Source organism: Theobroma cacao, chromosome 10 (genome assembly GCF_000208745.1).
Source record: "Theobroma cacao cultivar B97-61/B2 chromosome 10, Criollo_cocoa_genome_V2, whole genome shotgun sequence".
Lineage (NCBI taxonomy): Eukaryota > Viridiplantae > Streptophyta > Magnoliopsida > Malvales > Malvaceae > Theobroma > Theobroma cacao.
The window spans coordinates 19,544,772-19,558,404 of record NC_030859.1 but is presented as its reverse complement, the minus strand read 5'-3'; the positions used below and the strand labels follow the sequence as shown (position 1 = coordinate 19,558,404).

The 13,633-nt window shown below is 32.5% G+C and overlaps 1 long non-coding RNA gene across 2 annotated transcripts; it reads right to left on the bottom strand.

The window, feature by feature from the left end:
* Nucleotides 4,970-6,638, bottom strand: LOC108663743. Of its 2 annotated transcripts, none has more exons than XR_001929755.1 (3): nucleotides 6,597-6,638; nucleotides 5,867-5,951; nucleotides 4,970-4,998 (listed from the first exon to the last, which is right to left on the bottom strand). It is a non-coding gene; the product is annotated as an uncharacterized LOC108663743 (long non-coding RNA). The 2 variants fall into 2 exon arrangements; XR_001929754.1 differs by having other exon boundaries at nucleotides 5,867-5,940; nucleotides 6,597-6,637.

Here is a 13,633-nt window from a genome sequence, read left to right as displayed (position 1 = left end):
ACCGAAATTAAAATTTTTCACTTCTAAACCTCAAATCTTACTCCAATAAGTCAAATGGGGCCAAAAATCTTTTCTAAAAATTTCCATTTTGTCCCCAGGTGGCAAATGACCATTTTGCCCCTAGATAGCGAAAATTCCAATTTGACTCCAAATTGATCCTCGAACTCCGAATCACCATATTAACCCATTCTGGGACTTTAAAATTCTTAATTTCATTGTAAATTCTCTATTTGATCTAGTTCGAGGCTTAAATCAACTTTATTGTACCTCTAGGTACAATACCGACTTTTGTAAATTTTTCAAGACTCTCTTAGCATGTAAACATGCTATCCACCACATGTATGTCATCACAAATATTTCTGTAGAGTCGGGCTTGTCATCTTCTCCCCCACTTGGATCAACCATATGATCCTCCTTCTTGATTGACTTCGACATCCGGCTAAATATTAATATTTTAATATTATTTTATTAATAAAATATTATTTTATTCTAAAAATTTTATCTTGTCTCCTTGGTACCCAAAATACCTTATTATGCCTCACTTGACTTCCAAATCGCCTTTTATCTCACAAATTCTCCTCCGATAAAATTATTATTATTTTATTATTATTTTCTCACTTGCGAAATATTTTATCCTAAACTACTCCTTTCGTCTTTTATCACTTCTAAACATTTTAATTGACCTCAATTTGCATTCGATCAACTTTATTTATCACCATATCAAAGTATGGGGTATTTCAATCTCCCCCACTTAAATAGAATTCGTCCTCGAATTCCCGTCGATGTTGCGTTATCAATCTCCTTCTATGATCCTACTCCTTGTTCCTTCTATAGGGACATTCAATTTATTTCCCTCGTTCACCTTCAGTTCAATTAAATGCTTTATTTACGGCAATTATCATCCTTTGGAATCGGATCAGTAATACTTTTCACAACCATGATCTCTTATATCTAGACACTAAGCATGCCTTTATCACCATTATTACATTTGAACCATAACTTCATCTCAATTATACCGATTTCGATCACATATCATACTTACTTATGTATACCTATTCATCGTTTTATTAATTTGCTCCATACCAATTTTCTCAACCTTGATTCATCCATCTTATACTGGTCCAAACCCTTCCTTTAATGGAGTTCCATTAAAAACTTAAACAATTCAAGGTTTACTTTCAAAGTCATTCATAACTTTAATCGTTCATTACATGTCTGTTAACACTTTAGCTCACTAACCTCTCTGGACACTATTTCAAAATCTCCCAATTACCGAGAACCATTCTTCACTTCAGTTAGTAAAATTATCAATTTCATATATACATATATACATGCATTTTCAAATGTCAACCTCTCTCTTTATATATAGGAATCCATGTGTTCACATGCCTTGGACTACATTCCCCCATTATTCATCCGTATCCCAATCCTAGTTTCAATATAATAATTCTTATAGTGCATGTCAACCTTCTTATTATACTTGTGTATAACTTCATATCATTCATATCATTTCCAACCATATGTTTGAGTTTCCTTATACTATATATCATTCATCACAATGTCATCTCCATTGAATTATAATCTATTATGCGTGTATGCTTTATAATCCTATTGATGCCTCAAAGATTTATCTCAACTTGATCATTGCATCTCATGCAATACCACAATTCCTAAGAGTCATCCTTTTGTCCTTAATCATCTTTCATGCCTCTATATTACCTTGTATCTTTCTTGCATTACGATATTGATTTGTCACTTAAGACTCGAACCCATTTGAATCATGTATGCCTTAAGCATTTTCGAATTCCAATTTCCATAATATATTAGGAAAGTTTCATTATCTGACTTCATTTTCAAGGTCAACTTCTATCATCCTTTGTTCCACTCCTTCATATGAACATAACATCATTCTTCCTTAACTAATTTATAAATTGTACTTGAAATTGTAAAACTTAAAACTAGATTCTCCTCAAGTATTTTTCAATATTAATACTAATATCACTCTCAGCTTACAGCTTCCTTTTTATAATCACATAACTTAGTGCTTGCTTTAACGAGATCCAGAGCAAAACTTCTCTTGAGTATTTCCTTGGGAATATCTATCTTAAACTTATGTCTCACAGCATGTGATCCCTTAACTTGTGATTTAGCCGTTAGGCTTCTCAGCAAGTTTTAAAAATTTTACGTTTCATACTTGCTGTGTATGATTAGAATCTCTTCTCAAAGATGTTTATGTATTCCTAAAACACTTAATCTTAAAGATATATAAATACGTACTCATCCATTCAATCCCTAACTCATCTTCATAGGTTTCTAGGGTGCCACACAATTAGCCTCATGTTGTTACTAACCCTTGTCATTTTACTGTATCAAAACAGATATTACAAATTCTCGTAATGATATTCTATATAAACTGATTTTCTATACCAGTCTCGTAATTCTTCCTTCACACTTTCATTACTTGGTATCTCATCTCAATATAGTCATCTCAAGAATCTTTCAATTTTTTTTTTTTTTAATTTTATGCCTATATACAAGGCAATAAAGAAGTTTTTCAATTCATTTGGGTAAACATTCTCCAGAATATTTAAGACTCCCAGATAACAAAACACAATGACCAACAACCAAAATTCAATTTGTAAGCTCATTATCGTGTCACTCCCATCTTACTCATGCATCATAGGCGTGAGGTATTCGGAGCATTATAACGTTGAACAGTCAATGCTGAAGTACTGTAGCTATTAGAAATTTTCCCATCAAAGCTATTTGTCTGCATTCAAAGTCACCACATCAATCATTCTCAACCAGTGGTTTCCCTTTTAGATATATATCATGAGTTCCATAAGTATAGGTACCTTCTATTTTCTTGTCATACACACTAAGCCAGATTAATACTTTCATCTCATGTCATCTTTTGACTTTTATCAACATTCATAAAATTCCACCTCAAAACATCCTTTCCATACAGTGTAATAAATTCATGATACATATACCACTCCACACATAAGTTGCTTACTATCTACAACTTTCCTCAAATTTATTGTCATCCCTATCCAATTATCTTCTTTGTCTTATACTCCAATAATCTTATTGACTTTCGGTATAATTAACTACGAAAACAGCCCAGCTTCCTCCTTACTTTATTCTCACAATCCTTACTGAATCAAAATTTTATATTCCCCATATTCCATAATTTAACTTCATTGGGTTATATTTGTGCCCAACTATTACCTCATAGTGTCATAACATCACTGAATAATCCCCTTCATGCTTAAATTACAATCATTAACTTAATCACATTATCCATTCCGAATGTCATTTATAACCTTATTGCTTCCTTCTATAACCTTCCTCAATAATTATATTACCAATTTATCTCTATCATACTAAAGATTCCCATATACCTTCAGTTACTTAAACAACCATTTTATAATACATTCTAGTCCTATACTTTAAAAGCCAAACTATTTTTACTTCTTTGTACAGATAATTATTATCTCTTTTACACAACATCTACTTAGAGTTAAGGTAGTGTAAAATCCTACGAAAATATTACATGTCCTTGGGATCATCATCTTAATCTGATCTTATCGGAAGATTCTACTCCGAGTCCTCCTAAAGATCCTCTTCCGGGTTTTCCTCCTCCTGAGATTTTTTCCTTTGCTCCTCAATCCAGGCTTGTTGTATTCTCCTATATTCTTCATCACTCACTGGTGCAGCATTTCTTCCACAACCAGGAGGAAAATGTCGTACACTTGACACTTTTCTAAGGGGTTTACTTGTCACTGTTACTTTCTCCTTATCCTTTTCTGGTTGTCCCCTTACATTTCTCCCACAGCCTGGTGGAAAGTGTCGAACTACTGTCACGCTCTTCCTAGAACGAATACCTCCTTCGGCTATCCTTAATTTCCCCCTTTCTTTAGCATGTTCCTTAGATTCTCTCAAAAGGGAACCTTTCATGCTTACATTAATATTATCACTATCTGCACTTTTTGGACTACTCGATTTGGACTGCCATCAGCTCCTAGCAGTAGAATCTAGCGATCCCTCGCTAATACTATGAGAGGTGTCGGGACTACCGTCTCTCCCAGACATGGTGTATGTGTCACCAGTGCACCTCAAAACTTATATGCAATCAAATAGTAATTGTTTAATTATTTATGTATCTCAAAAGTAGGTAGATTTCTATATGTAGATGCATACATTTTATTCAATCTAACATAACTTAACTTAACTTAACTTATCTTAACTTAACTAGACTTGGGGTCACGCAGTGTCAATGTAGATTCCTTAAAACAACTTTAAAACCAAAGACTTTAAAATTCAAAGCTTTAAAATCCAAATATCTGATCTCTAAATCATGCTCTGATACCAATCTAAATTGTCACGACCCGAAACTACCCATCGTGCCCGTGACAACAGCCGCGAGGCCTCGACAGACATTCTTCACCCCGAATGTCGATTGAAACCTCGCAAGGCTTAGCATCAACTTTCGCATCTCCCCGGTGAGCAACAGTTATTAAATCTCGCATTTCAAAAAAATTATAAGTCATTTTTAAATAAGAACAATAAAATATTATTTTCTGGCTCACAGGGGTATTTTCGTAATTTTTCGTCAAAAATCTCAAAACTTGCTAAAAATGTAGTGGGTAAGCAGAAAATATATATTTAATGATTTAAAAACAATTAAGTATCTAAAACGTGCATTTGAAAACAAATTGTTGACAACTAGTACTATTCAAAAATAATAAATAAAATATTCTATTTTCTCATAAAATAAATTTTTATAGAAATATTCGTAAATAATTTTTCGCACATGAAAGTAAAGTAAAAATTGTATGAATAGAAATACAGATAACCAAAATATAAGTTTTGATCTGCAATGACACGTGGGCTCCAATTGACCAAGAGGATGTAAGACTGTGAACTCTTACTTTCTATAATGCAGTTCCGAGCTTAGTTCTCGTCCTACTCGACTATCTACAAACTGTCCTGAGCCTGAAAAATGTATAGGAAGAAGGGGTGAGATTTTATAATCCCAGTGAGTAAACAGATACCATCTAAAGTATCTAAAGCCGAGTAAATGGAGACAATTAAAATAAGTCATCATACCGTAATTTCATTACCTTTCAGTTCATTTCAACCAAATAAAATCAATCCATATAAATCGAGTAATCAACTTGGCTTATGAATTTCTTAAAACTTTGGCTCGTGCCAAAACTCATACTCGGTGATACCTTGCGCAGGGCATCTAACCGAGTCCGCCAAGGCTGTTAAAATTTTGTGTACACTTAAAATATATTTTTGTTTGAAAAAAATACAGCCGTTCCTTGGCGTTGGCTGAGTTCCCCTTCACGTGGTGGTTTGGCGTGAAGTGAACCCTAAGCTTTACCCCAGGAGATACCCTACGCGCCTCTCCGTTCGAGGTAATAATATAATGGAGTTTACCGTGCCCCTCTAATAGGCTGGTCCACGGAACCCCCTCTGCAGTAAATAATTAATATATAATCCACCAATCAATAAAATTCATTCTAGCATGACATGGCAATTTATCGCAACCTAGCCTCTCAAGGCTGAATACACAGTATAAATAATTCTAACACCAAAATCAGTTTAGCCATTCATGCTCATTTATTGTCATAAGCCATTCAATTCAAAACCATAAATTTGCAACACAAACTAGCAGTCTCCAATTACTCTATTTTCAAAACCAATATTCGATTTTCCAGAAAATTTATAAAATCATTTTATAAAATCACAATTTCTCTTAAAACATAGCAATTTACCATTTAAACCCATTTTTCATAAAATCACACAGTTGTATAAAACTACTCTAGATAATTAAGACGATAATAAGTTTACTCACAGTATTAGGAGTAGAAATACTCCTATCTTCCGCCCTCGGGTGCAGTCTCTTACCCGAAACAATTGACTCACCACCTATCCATAATCTATGACACAAAATTCAATAAATTGTGTCAATTTATCATAAATTATTTCAGGCTCTTATCCATGCGTATGCACTAGATAGGATTTGAAATGTCTAGACAATCGCTTAATTGCGGTGTCCGACCTAACTCGCCTATACACGGTGTAAATTCCTAAAATCCCCAATTCGACTCCAATTCCATCCATTTCAATTTCAATTATCCAATTATATCCACAATACCTCAATGACTGTGAATTTGGTCCAATTTATCAGTCCGGACTATAAATTACGCTTTTACCCCTAGTGGGTAAAAATTTCAATTTATTGCACCGAAAATTCCCATTTAATTTCCAACCTCATAATTCATCATTTTTCCACCCAATTCTCTTAAAATAAAGTCAACCTCATCCTCACATACCATTGGCTAGATTCGGCCTAGGGAAATTCATGGAGAAGATAAATATTTTTCTTGTTGTTTTACTCATAAACATGCTAAACTAACACTAAACACTAACATAGCTCAAAATCAAATTTATCTAACAACTTTCTCTCTCTAAACCCATATGACCAGAATTCAAATCATCCTCAAATCACATGATTCAACCATGAAAAATGATGGAAAATGCATGGGAAAGGTAAAGCACAAGACAAATTTAAGAAATGTTACCTTTTTTCACTTGATTTTTGAATTTCCACCTATTTTCCCTTTAAATTTCTTAGCTAGGGTTTTATTTTCTCCTTTCTCTCTCTTGTTTCTTGCTTGGCCGAATGTTGAAGAAGAAGAATGGGTGGGCTGATTTTTTTATGCCTTTTTTATTGTTTAATGAAATAATATTATTTTATTCATATTTTAAATATTTTATTAATTCATTTTTTTTTCTAGCCATCCATTTGTCCTACTTTTTCCACCATGCATTCCCTTTGACTTATCCAAGTCTTAAGTGAAATTTCCAGATTTTTCCAAAGTTTTGGTGGAGCAAATTTTTCAAAATTACACTTTTGCCCCCGAACTTTTCAAAAATTACATTTTTGCCCCAAAAATTGAAAATTTGCCATAATGCATAATTTGCACTCCTCATACTCATTTCACACTCCAAATAATTAAATTTGATCAAAATCCTTTCAAAAATTAAATTTTCGATTCCGGATGGCAAAATTACCATTTTACCCTTTTTCTCCAAATTATACCGAAATTAAAATTTTTCACTTCTAAACCTCAAATCTTACTCCAATAAGTCAAATGGGGCCAAAAATCTTTTCTAAAAATTTCCATTTTGTCCCCAGGTGGCAAATGACCATTTTGCCCCTAGATAGCGAAAATTCCGGTTTGACTCCAAATTGATCCTCGAACTCCGAATCACCATATTAAACCATTCTGGGACTTTAAAATTCTTAATTTCATCGTAAATTCTCTATTTGATCTAGTTCGAGGTTTAAATCAACTTTGTTGTACGTCTAGGTATAATACCGACTTTTGTAAATTTTTTTCGAGACTCTCTTAGCATGCAAACATGCTATCCATCACATGTATGTCATGACAATTATTTTTATAGAGTCGGGCTTGTCATCTTCTCCCCCACTTGAATCAACCATATGATCTTTCTTCTTGACTGATTTTCGACATCCGGCTAAATATTAATATTTTAAAAATTTTATCTTATCTCCTTGGTACCTGAAATACCTTATTATGCCTCACTTGACTTCTGAATCACCTTTTATCTCACAAATTCTCCTCTGATAAAATTATTATTATTTTATTGTTATTTTCTCACTTGTGAAATGTTTTTATCCTAAACTACTCTTTTCGTCTTTTATCACTTTTAAACATTTTAATTGACCTTAATTTGCATTCGATCAACTTTATTTATCACTATATCAAAGTATGGGGTATTTCAAAAATATTTGACAAGTAGATTGACTTGTCAAAATGGGGATAAGGTCGGTTGAAGAAGGACAAAGAAAAAGGGGGAAAGAGAGAAAGAGGAAAAGCTGAAAAAGAAATGAAGAAAGAAATAAAAGGAAAAGCCACCGACCAAGGAAGAAAAAGGAGAAAGAGTGCTGGTGAGAGAGCAGAAAAATGGCAACAGGAAGGTGAGAAAGCGAGGCTATGTTGCTACCGGCTTCGGTAGAAAAAATGGAAGCTGTTTGCTGCTAGATTGTGAAAGATAAAAGGGGCTTTGTGCTACTGGTCTGTGCAGGAAAAATGGAGGTTGTTTGCTGTCGGATTGTGAAGGACAAAAGGGGCTTTGTGCTGTTGGTTTTTGAGGGAGGTAGGAGAGGTTGTGAAGCTAATTCTGAGACAGAAAAGGCCTACCGAGAGGTGCAAGTGAGGAAGAGAGAAAGGCCAACTAGCTGGAAGAGGAGAGAAAAGGAAGGAAAAGAAAGGAAAAAGAGAAAAAAAATAAAATAAAAGGATGAATGAATAAAAAAAATGGGCATAGCCCAATAAGGAAAAGTAAAAAGAGCCCATGTGAAGGGTTCAATACCAACAGGGAAGAAAAGGTTCAAAAAAAAAAAGAAAGGTGGAGATTGGGCCCAACTGAGCTCAATTTAGAAGTGCTAAAGTAAAGATAGTACATTATAGTGACGTGTCAGAGGAAATGATGAACGATTGGTAAGTAGAAATAGCGATGTAGTATCTCGTTATTTCAAGGTGAGTAAGAAGTACCCATTTTAAAATTTTTTGTAATTATATCTATATATTTATTTATGTATAATTTATTTTACATGCGAAAATTATGACAAAGCATGAGCTGGTAGAAATTTAAGAAATTTGTGATTGTTATGATTTTTTAAATATGTTTTGAATATATATATAGATTATATGTAAAGTGTTTTAAATCAGGAAACAAGCTTTTTAAGACGATTTACATAAAAAAAAAGCGTGCCTTATATTTGTACGGTGTGCATTCATAATTATAATGTTTACTCACCATGCGAATTGTCATTTTGAAATTCATGCACAAATTTTTTTTTAAGGGAATGATAATAAATTTCATCATACACTATATTGAATGCCTTGGAAGAATTTTGAAACGAGATTTCAAGGACATAACACAATTTTTAAAATAGTTTTATTTAACAGAGAGATTCGAGAGTAGGTCGGATGTCACATCGGTTAAGTGTGACCCTTGTTCACGAGTGAGTTCTAGCTAGAGAATTTTCGGATCGTCGATAAGCTATTAGACATGGATGGGGTCATGGTCTATGATATACGTGGCAAGGTCACGGATGATATATGTGGTTGCGACCTCTTGATTCTCTGATGTCGGCCAACATCGTTGAGATTGCCATGGCATTATATGGGATCCGGTGGAAGCGATGCTCCCAGATATTATTATGTGGTAGCGGGACCACAGGTGCTATTGTAATTCCTACTCAAGAGTAAAGTCTCTTTGGATTTTTGACTTGTGATTTTACGCATGGTGAAAAGTATTAAGTTTTTGGTAGCTTTCTTGTTCACACAATGATGTGGTTTTAACACTTGACACAAGAGGTGGTTTACAAAATTGATTATAAGTTTCCAAAGGTTTGATTTTACGGGACCTTGCCTGATTTTACAAAACTGATTTGAGAAAATGTTAAAAAGATTTCAACGGTAGAAATCTTCTACGTACCTTAGTTTTAAAGGTATACTTAGAATAATTTGCTTTGAACAAGTTACTAATTGATTTTCATGTAGTAACCTTATTTCGCACTGGTCTTGATATGCACATATCGATGGTTTGAATTATTTAGAAATTTTTGCATTAATTTTTTGATTTATCTATAAGGCACACATTCCTTTTTAAAGTTGATGGTTTTCATATTCTTATATTTTTCAAGTTCAAAATTTCTACCTTATTGCTTATTTCTCATCTATACCTTACTCACAAAGCCGATGATCACTAAGTTTGTGAGATTCACACCTCTCTTTTTTTCCTTTTTGCAGACAGGGATCAGCTTAGCATGAAATCATCGGCGCATACGATCCACCGTGGATAGGTAAAGGCATCTCATAGTATATTATCCCGAGTTGTTCTGCTGTTAGAGGTCATGTTGTAACACCATACTATTTAAGGTGTAATAGATATTGGTTTTTGGTATAAATGACAAATTGAAAAAGTTAGACTCTATTGTATATATATGTTCACGACTACATGATTCAAAAATTGCATTGTTTCATTATGTCTATGTTTTCAAATCAAGATATGGGAACATATATGATTATGCATTAACATGAATTAATGTTCGTATATAGTGAGCTATCGAGAATATTCATTAAGACTTATTCGGGATTTGACAAGATCTTTTAGAGGTCTCGAACGTCGATAGCAACCGAGGTGGGGTCGTTACACTTTCTCATTAATTAAACATAATAAAACGTTTATTTCCTAATTGCAAACTTTATTTGGACACAAAATTAATTATAAAGTCTAAACTACAATAATTTAAACAAAGACTCGGTTGGTAGAGCGCTTGGCTTTTAACAAGGTGGTTGTCAATTTGGTTCCCACGGAGTACACTTTTTCATTGGTCATCTATAAATTGGTTAATTCTATTGATCGAAAAAAAAATTCAAAATGGAAACCAATTAAGTTAATCAAATTAATTGACCTCCTTAATTGAATTAACCAAACCAATTTAATCGAAATTGCACAGTCTATATNTGATGTTTAATTAATTATAAAGTCTAAACTACAATAATTTAAACAAAGACTCGGTTGGTAGAGCGCTTGGCTTTTAACAAGGTGGTTGTCAATTTGGTTCCCACGGAGTACACTTTTTCATTGGTCATCTATAAATTGGTTAATTCTATTAATTGAAAAAAAATTCAAAAGGGAAACCAATTAAGTTACTCAAATTAATCGACCTCATTAATTGAATTAACCAAACCAATTTAATGGAAACTTGCACAGTCTATATATATATATATATATTGAATCCTAAAATATCATTAAAAATAAATGAAAAAGAGTTTGATAATAAGACGAACCAAATAGTTTGACTAAGATACAACTTTTATAGGTAAAATTTATATTATTTACATGCTATTTTCATTTTTGTCTCTTTTGTTGAAATTTCATTTATAATACTACCCTATTGAAAAATAAAAGCATAGCACTTGAAAAATAAAAAATAACATTTGAAAATTAAAAGCGTAACACTTGAATTTAAAAACGTAACACTTGAAAATTAAAAACAAAGCACTTGAAAGTTAAGAGCATAACACTTGAAAACTAAAAACATGACACTTGAAATTCAAAAGCATAACACTTGAAAGTTAAAGAGCACAACACTTGAAATTTAAAAGCATAACACTTGAAAGTTAAGAGCACAACACTTGAAAATTAATTCAGCCAGCTGGAGACACAATACTTCCAAATCGACGAGGTACCGAAGTCTCGATCCCTAGAATCATTTCATGAATTTTTTGCCGACTTTCTTGCCCTCCCAAATCTTAACATTATCTGCCTTGATCCTCTTCAACTCTACTCGTGCTTCAGCCAGGGTTAACATCTTTTTCACGTGAATCACAGATTCCACCCCATCAGCAAAAGAGTTGGGAAGTGATACAAGGAACATCAATGTTATTTGTTCTTCCCCCATCTTGACACCCAACTTTGTCAACTTTTCTATGATCTGGTCGAAGTCTTTCTCGTGCTTGGTAAGGTGTTCACCCTCCGTCATCTTCAAACTGTATAACTTCAATTTGAGCCGCCTTATCTCCAAATAATTCTTTGCCCACTATACCACAATTTTGAAGCAGATTTTTCATCAATAATGTGATGGAAAATCATTTGAAAAACAAGAAAAAATTAGAAAATAAAAATAAGAAACAAACAAAAAATTGAAGTAGTTCGGTTATTTGTCACTGTACATGAAATGAAACAAGTTTACTGTTGTAAAATTAAAGTAAAATAAAATCTATTTTTGATTTTCCATTCTTTCTCAATATCCTCCAAATAATACTTACTCACACACCCACTCCCTTCAGCAAACCTTAATATTTTCTAGAGTAAAATACAGAGTTGAGAGGTGTTTAACTACATAGAGATTCCAAAAGTACCATAGTCTTCCAAAACTTAAAATCACTTTTGTAACAAGAAGCCTAAATAGAATAGAAAACCATATGTGACAAGAAGTTCTACATAACTAAAAATGATAAAAAAAAATTTTGGTTCCAACCAAACATGTAAATCTTTTAATTAATTAGCCTTAAAATGGAACCAAGTGATTTAAAATTTGAATCTAAGTAAAATAATTTCCGAAAAACATTTTCAGGAGTTATGCTTATTTGGAAGATGAAATTTTTTTTCTAAATGTAAAACATTATATGGGTCATTAAAGAAAACATCCATTGACCACATAAAATATCTTACGCCTTTGAAAAGTGTAAGACATTTTCAGAGAACAAAAAAATGCTCCTATATTAAACCTAGTAGTGTAAGTCTGATGAATATTAATATTTTTTTAAATTAATGAATATTAATATTTAACTTAAATTATTAAAAAATTAAAAATTAATGGTTAGATTCAAAAAAATTTTAACTTAAAATATTAATATTTAAATTATTCAATACTATTAAAATTAAAAAAATATTTTTCATAAAATCATCCAATGCAATTTTGTAAAGCCCGACCTTATAAAATACTATTCATGACATACATGTGATGATAGCAAGATTTCATGCTAGGAGAGTCCCGAAAAATTTACAAAAAAGTCAGTATTGTACCTAGAGGTACAACGAAGTTTATTTAATTCTCGAACTAGATCAAATAGGAATTTTAAGGTGAGATTAAGAGTTTCACAGTTCATGGATGACTTAAAATGGTAATTTGGAGTTTGAGGATCAATTTGGAGTCAAATCGAAATTTTCATTAACCAGGGGCAAAATGGTCATTTGCCACCTCGAAACAAAATGGAAATTTTAGAAAAGATTTTTTTTGGCCCCATTTGACTTATTGGAGTATAATTTGACTTATTGGAGTATGATTTGAGGTTTAGAAGTGAAAATTTTTTATTTCGGTATAATTTGGAGTAAAAGGGTAAAATGGTAATTTTGCCACCCCAGGGGCAAAATCGTAATTTTCCACCACCAGGATATTTTTTCCAGCACATGGTCTTCCTTTATTCTGATTTTTGACCTTTGACTAATCATGTGGTGGAGATAAAATGTTTAAATTTTTAAAATTTTAAAAACGGACCAATGACATGATGCCACGTGTCATGCCTTTATTAATTTATTATTTTCCTTTTTAAAAGGCACAAAAATCAGCTCTTCTTCCACCCCATGGCCGACCAAACCAGCAAGAAGAGAGAGAAAATAAAAACAAAACCCTAGAGAGAGAAAATCAAAGAAAAAAGTGTGAATTTTCAAGGAAATTAAGTGAAAAAGGTGAGATTTTTCTATTAAGCTTGAGTTTTCTTATTCCCAAGCATTTCTCTTTATTTCCATGATTAAATTACATTGTTTTCATGATGAATTCAATTCTGAAAAAATGGGTTAGGAGAGAGAAAGTTGTTGGATTTATTTGATTTTAATTTATGTTAGTGTTTTTAGTTAGTTTAGCATATTTAGAAACAAAACAACAAGAAAAGAATTTATTTTCTCCCCCAACCATTAATGGCTGAATTTACCATGTAGTGAGTGAGGATGAGTTTGATTTTATTCTAGGAGAATTGGTTAAGGAATAATGAATTATGAGCCTAGAAAAATAATG